The following is a 7,872-nucleotide window of genomic DNA, read 5'->3' on the forward strand; positions in this document are numbered from 1 at the left end:
ACTAATTTTAAACAATTTTTATTAATTTCATGCAGTTCTAACGTCGTGAATATTAAACACATGCTCGAAAGGCTGGTGAAAGAAAAGGGGGGGTGAAATAACAAAACGTTGAGCAATAACACCAACTTTTATACTTAACAATTTGAGTAATAAAGCAAAATAGTCACCCAGTTACATTTGACAAAAAATAGTACATGAACAAGTTAAATGGACGGATTTGTAAGTACACAATTTTGAAAGTGCCCGGCGTCGCGGCGGTCCGCGTTCGCGTCCCCCGCCCCTCCCCTCCTTTCGCAATTATGTACTGGTGGCATTATAACCGTTTAGAAAAAGGAAAAATTATAAAATAACACTAATTCACTTCTGAAACTGCTTTTTAATGTCGTCCAAGCAATGGGAATTATTGCGTATGGTGTTATTGCATGCATCTCACCCATAGTGGAATTTACCTCGTGCCACTGCTTTATTTGAAAATTTGCCTATAAAATGTGAATATAAGGCAGTCGAATGTCAGAAAATAAAGCGAGAAAGCCGTTTTATTACTTCATCTGTTTATTGCGACATGGTTCCATGCAAACATTTGAAGGTTTTCCAGCAATGTTTTTAACATATATTAAAAAGCATGCAGGAAAAATTCATACAAAAGCGCTATGTCCAATATGAGGAGCAGTTTTTAAAGACGATGCTTTTCCTATATTTTGTTAGACTTTTCATAAGTAAAAATATTTTGTGAATACTACTTTCTTCATATGAATTATATTACATTTTTTGTTTAATTCAAGGCCTATCAAACAGGTTTAGAGCATTTGAGCAAAAACAACATTTGCCTGTATTTTGTTGTTGCTTCTGGTATCGAAGTTGCCAAAAACTGTTCTGATTGTTTTTCTTCTAATCAAAGCGTGCCATGCGAAATACGAAAAAGGTAAAAAATTTAAATTGAAAAAAAATGAAAATTGTTGCAACTTTCTTTCTTAGTAAATTGGTTCGCTTCTCGAAGCAGTGATCCACCATCCTGTGCCAGGCCCAGTAACCAGCGGTTGTGCTGCTGAGTTGGGCGAGCTTTCCAAAAGCTGCTATTTAATCGCTGGTTTTGTATGGAAACCTTTGTTGGAAATAAAGCAAAACTCACATTTTGATATTATTTCCCATTTAAAAGTGAAATAAAGCAAATTTTGCGTTATTGCCGTTTGTGTTATCATTCGATATAGAGAACACAAGCGCAACCACTTTGAGCAAATAAAAATACGAACAAATTAAAAATGTCTGTCATATAACTACGAGGTATTCAACATAAAAAACAAAAATTATTTCGCCAATGATTCAAATTCATTCTTTCTTTTCATGGTACAATAAAAACAGGTGAAGCCAAGGTTCATAGAATACAAGGTTACGACATCAGCCATGGCCGCCATCTTGATGACGTAGATGGCCCAATTTTCGGAGTTGCCAGATTCCTAAAAAATTATCTTATAAAAATACACTATTTTAGTCAAAAATACATCAAGTTTTATTTCAAATATGTGTAGCCCTGATATTTACCGTTTGACAATTTGCGTTGAAGTTTGAGCTTTTTTCTGCGTCTTTGAGTTTATTTAAATTATTAAAAATTTAAGTGCGCTGTTTTTGAGTGCAAAAATTACACTGCACAAGGTAATTTAGGTTTTACCGTATGTCTAAAGATGAATTTCAATTTCGGTAGCGAAATTTTGCCAATGTTATGAACGCTTTTTATTTAAAAATGCGCGAGTGCGTTCTGATCACTTTCAAGAATAAAATCACCAGCAAATTTCAATTTGCATTCGATTTACAGTTCAGTTGCCACTATTATTATGTTAATCTGGTTTCACGTGAAGTTATAACAGTTTATGTTGTTATAATAAGCTTTGCCACGATCTTATATCAAAAATGCCCATTTGATTAGGATTCCTAAAATATGCTATACGGCAGCTATATTTTCTGCGCTTTGTGTACTCTCCTTCTTCGTAAAATATGTATTTCAGCCAATCAGAACTCACTTCGCAACTACGTCATTGGAGGAAAACAAATGTTTGAAAGCACCATGTCGTAAAATTCTATTCTATGAACCTTGGGTAGAAGCCAATTTGACGTCAAACCTACAAAAGTCAAAGTTTTCGGGAGAGTAAAAATAAAAATGAGCGTGTGTAAGGAAATTTAAAAAATTACATTTCACTGTTTGACGTTTTTAAGTAAATTTGATGTTTAATTTCGTTTATTTATTTTCTTTAATTAAAATTTGTTAATTTCTTTGTTGTTTTCTGTCTTTGATTTATGAGTTGCAGTGTTGTTGGAGGGACTTTCCGGCATAAGAGTCATAGTAACAGCACTTGGCATCAAACGTACCTTTCCTGTACCTCCCGGTGCATTTATAAATCCTGCTGCTTTAAAATGTTTAACGCACAGCAAGGCATTTCGCTGCAGCTCTGCCCCACAGCTGCTTTCCCAACGCTCCTTACGCGAAGGACATTGAGGCACGTTAAAAGAATTAGTGGTATCTGATTTATATTTAACACCACATAAAAACAACGCTTCAGGTGTTGCATTTTTAACACATACACTAAGTACAAACCGCACAACACTACAAAAATTCAAATGTTAATTAAAATTTGTTTTTAACGAACATTATAAAAAAAAAAACGTCATAACATTTAAAGCGTAACGAAATATAGGATATAAAAGAAAACCAAGTTGAAGTTTAAAGGTTTGGTTCTCATGAGAGCAACGTCATTTTGGCTTCTACCTGTATTTATGTGCCTTGCTTTCTTCTATTAATTCGCAATATTCGAGTTAACGTCAAAAGGAACATTTGTTGATCTATTTTCAAAATACTATTTTGCTTTCATAAGGAGAAGTGTATTTTCGGAGACGTTATTTTGAAAGTTGTATATAATTTAAAATTACCGAAATTTGGCTATATCTCGAAAACTGTTCTATTATCTTAATATCTGACTTCATACTTGGGCTCAGCGACAATATTTAAATATGAAATGATGGTCAAATGCCAGAGCTCAGAACTTTTTTGAAAATTTGTTATCTAGTGTACATAATTATGGGTGAGTTCTAGTTGCATGTTGTTTTGTATTGCTGCGAAATGTACACACAATACAAAGCAGCATGCAACTTGGAACTCGCCCTATACATATGTAAATATGTAGATGTTTGAAATAATTTTAATTTATAATACTGTGCTTTGAAAACAAGGGAATTAAAATAAATAAATTTTCTTCAACTTATATTTACATACATACATCGCTAAATAGTCATAAATTCGGGCAAATCTTTACGGCAGAGAACGAATAAGTCAGTTCATATTCATTCGTATATAACGAATGAAAACCATATGATTACCTTTGAAGTTAATGAGAACGCAAACAAAGTTAAAAAATACATTCTTCCAAATGAAAACAAAAAAAGAAAACAATCGTCGCCAGGCAACGAAAACAAATGGTTGTTATAAAATTCGTTCACAGGTCGCAAATACAAATGAAATGATATAATTTTAATCATTTGAAAACGAATTTTTCTGAACCCTGTTTTTTATTTCATTTTAATTTGCACATATTTACATACATATGTTTAAGCACACTATTTAGTTTGCTATGTTATTTTGTTCGGAAGTGTCAAATACAGCTGATCTTGTCGCCCGAAAATGGGAACAGTTCAAATTCGACCAGTCGACAGCTGACCAGTGTGACCAGGAGCAAAAAAATAAAAATAAAACAATAAAATTAAATTAAACTAAATAATAAAAATAAAAATAAAATTAAATTTTATTAAATTTAATATAAAAAAAAAAATTAATTAAATAAAGTATTTAATTAAAAAAAAAATAAAAATAAAAATAAAAATAAAATAAGAATTACTTAAATAAGTAAAACTAAAATAAAGCAAAATAAAATAAGGGCAAATAAAGTAAGCCTAAATAAATAGAACGGAATTACCGCAAATGAGTGTCCAGAGGTCGCACAGTGCCGCCTAAGTGGGCATAAATCGAAAAATTCGTTATCTGCAATGTGAACTTGTTTGGTATTTTTGTAAAGACAATTTATCCACTAAAAAGAATTAAACAAACATTTCCCTAAAAAATTAATTATATGCCGCCAGGAAGCCCCTAAAGTCGACAAATTTTATACTAAGAATTTTAATAAAGCATACCCAGGCGTAAGCTCTTCACAGAAAAAAATTTCAAAAATATATTCTTTGAAATAAAATGTTGGTTTGACGTTTCTTGTTTCCATATAGGTAGTAGAGAATTACTGGAATTAAAATTTTGGAATAAAATTAAACACTGGGTGTCCCTGTGCTGTTCCAAAAGCTTTATTTTTTTAAACAAAATTTAAAAAAATGCTAAATCTAAATGGAATAAATAAAAAATATATGTAAAAATAGGTTATTTTTTATTATTTTATTAAATAGCACGGGCTTTTAGCTTTCAAAAAAAGAAATAAAAACCTGCTCATTTTTTGCACTTTCTGAAGTAATGTGTTTTTCGCTAATGCATAAAATAATTTTTTCATTTTTCCTTAAGATCTACACGATTCGTTCCATTTTCAAAAATGAAGTGTCAGATTAAAAAGCTTAACCTGTGAACAATAGAAGGTTTATTTTTTTTTTTTAAGAGTTGCCACCTGTTAAAAAATTATATTTTTAATAAATTAGATCCAAATTTTCTTATAAGTTAAATGAGTTATTAAGAGGTGGGTATCAATCGAAATGTGTATTAACAACATGTAGAGAGTTGCCACCTGTTTAAGAAATCAAATTCCACTTTATTTAAAGGAATTAGGTAATTGAAATAGATAGTCACCATAAGGGAGTCAGACGAAGGAGGTTTAAGAAAGTTTTAGCTTAAAAATATAACAAATAGGGTTGCCACGTGTTTTTTAAAGTCGAATTTATTAGTCGAATAATAATTACGTCAAACCTTAGAATTACGCCATTGTATTTGCTGTTTTATTACAAATACATACATTGTCAATCAGTGATTTGTTCTGATTACATTCCTTTTAAATTACTGGACTCTTAAATTAACTCAGTAATGTTTTAACTCTCCATTTATTTCTTGCTAAATATGTCAAATTTTTTCATTTGTCTGGTACTCATATTGATATACATATTTCAGTTACCTTATTCTCTTAATTAAAGTGAATTTGATTTTTTAAACATGTGGCAAGTCTTCTACGTGTCATTTCGAGGTAAAGTATTTTAAAAACTAGTTCAATTGATACCCATATTGTAATATCTAATTCATTTAACTTATTAAATAATTTGAATACAATTTGTAACAGGTGGCAACCCCTTCCAAAAATAAAAAAAACTTTACTGCACATCTATAGGCCAAGCTCTGTCATTTGACACCTCACTTTTGAAAATACAACGAACTGTATGTACACACCTATGTAAAATACACAAGAACCCAAATTTTCAACTTCATTTACAGTGAAAGTATGAAAGTTATCCAAAAACCAATTGCATTTTTGAATTCAGCGTCCTCAATTTTACTAAGAAGCGGATTTTAATTTAAATCCGTCCATAATTCTATTTTTGCCCACATTTTATATGGAGGGGAAGCACTGTGGGTCGCCCCCTTCGGGGCGAAGCAATAAAGAAGTTACGGTGTCAAAGCTACGAGAGCAGACAGCGTTTAAAGACGTACCTCTACTCAACCCGTTTACGAAGCGTCCGCGGCTAATGGGTTCTCCGCCACGGGTTGGGTTAGCATCGCCTCGTGCTAATAGCGAGACAGAAACAACCTATACTCCTGCATGGTCTACGCTGGGGGCAAAGATTCGAGAGCTCGTGAATATGATGGAGGATTTCAAAACGAGGTCCATCCACCAGCCCATGAGAGATCTAATATCGGAACTACCGATCTTATATGATAGAGCCCGACCCACATACTCGAAGGGCACAGCAGACGCGTACTCCCAAACCATGCCGTCAAAAACCCGGGGGCAAAATAGCCATACCAGGCCGGAAGAAGCAGCAAAAAGACCAACAAAGCCAAGTAAGAACAAACAAAAAGAGCCAACCACCAACCAAAAAGGCGCGGAAACCCCTCAACGCGAAGAGGCAACGACCGAGTAGGCCGCACAATGGAAAAAGGTGGAACGAAAAAGGAAACCGCGAGCAAAGATTCCCAGACCTGATGCGCTAATAACACTGGTCGACGGCCAAAATTTACCAGAGACGCCGTTATGAAATTCGTATGTAAAATCACCCCCTGATTCCGAAAATCAAGGTTATTTTTAATTTTATGGTACCGTTTTTGAGATATTTGCAATTTACCGTTTTTGCAAAAAAAAAAAAAATTGGGTCCACTTAATTATATATATCTCAAGAACGAATTAAGCAATTCCAAAACGGTTTGAAGCTTTTAAAAGGTAATAAAATTTTCTATAAGCTGTGCATACAACACTTTTTGCTAGGCCCTGTAGATTCAAAGATAACGAACAATCATTACCGATTTTTTCAATTTTTTTTGTAAATATATAAAAAAAATTGTACTTTGCGGGGAAGGATCTCGAAAACCTTTTATTTTTTTGCAGATTTTTTTTTTCTCCCTAAGCTCTGTTATATTACAAAAAAAATAAGGTATCATCGAAGAAAATCGATGCAAAACTACGTAAGTTATAAGCGATCAAATAAAAATACCCAGGTTGCGCAATTTCAACGTATACCTCAAAACGTATGTATGGTATAAAGAAGAGTGAAATATCTAGCTATGCTCTGTTTCTATTGAGTTAAAAGTTCAATTTATGAATGAAATTACCCATATTTTTAACTTTTTTTTTCATATTTGATAAATTTGAGTATTTTTTGCATTTCCTCCTAGGTTTCCTTTGTATTTACTGCATGTGCAATCGGGATAGAAGGCTTTTTGTTACCAATATGCAATAATACAGCCTTCAAACTCAGTTTATTGCCGTCTATGAACAATCGCCACTCTTTTGAATCATATGTTTGACCAAACTCTTTGAATAAGCCAGGGATGTCGTTGCAGTAGCATATACTGTCTTTCTTGGTATAGTGTTTGGAAAATGGTTCGTGACGAGTTCTACTATATGTCACCTTAACATCGGATGACACAAATTTAAATTGTTGCATACGAGAAGTGTGGATCTCGGCCTTTTCCTTGGATAGTTCCAAATCTCTTATCCAATCATTAAGTTGTGCTTGTGACAGAACGTTTCTTTGGTTTTGCATGCGAAATTCAGTACAACTTGATCCCCCCCACTCAGATGTTACTGTTGACAATGGAACTGGATCCGCAACTGCCGTTGAATGTAGTACTGGTAATGTCACTGTAGGTACGCTAGCATAGGTTACTCCTCTTGATCTTCCAACGCCAAGTACTTTTGTTTGACAAATATAACACTCTATTGAATGGCAAGTAGGTTCTCTCCATATCATTGGTGTATCAAATTTTGTTTGTTGTCCTGATTCCCACTGAATCAATTCTACTCGACACGATGTACACAAAGTGTTCGGTGTCGCCTTATGATAGTATATTGGCCACACATGAAACAGAACATATCTGGATCCTTATTACACTCAAATTCTCGCGTCCTTTTACTCATTTTATTTTTTTTTAATAAATCACGGTTTTGAAATTAGACTTATGAACTGAACTATCTCCGGCGAGCCTTGAAGATGTTATGAAGTTTCAAAGCGCATTAACTCATATTTATACTCGGAACAAGAATAAAATTGAAAAAATCAAATCTTACCTAGACAGAAAGGTTCCTTTTTATAACAAGCCGGGAAAAGAAAATACTACCTGTTTTAGATGTAGAAATTTTCTGTGTTTTCTTGAGATATATATGATAAAGTGGACCCAATTTTTTTTTTTTT

The sequence above is a fragment of the Rhagoletis pomonella genome, unplaced genomic scaffold, assembly GCF_013731165.1.
Source record: "Rhagoletis pomonella isolate Grant_MI unplaced genomic scaffold, Rhpom_1.0 Rhpom_scaffold_00036, whole genome shotgun sequence".
In the NCBI taxonomy this organism is placed as follows: Eukaryota; Metazoa; Arthropoda; class Insecta; order Diptera; family Tephritidae; genus Rhagoletis; species Rhagoletis pomonella.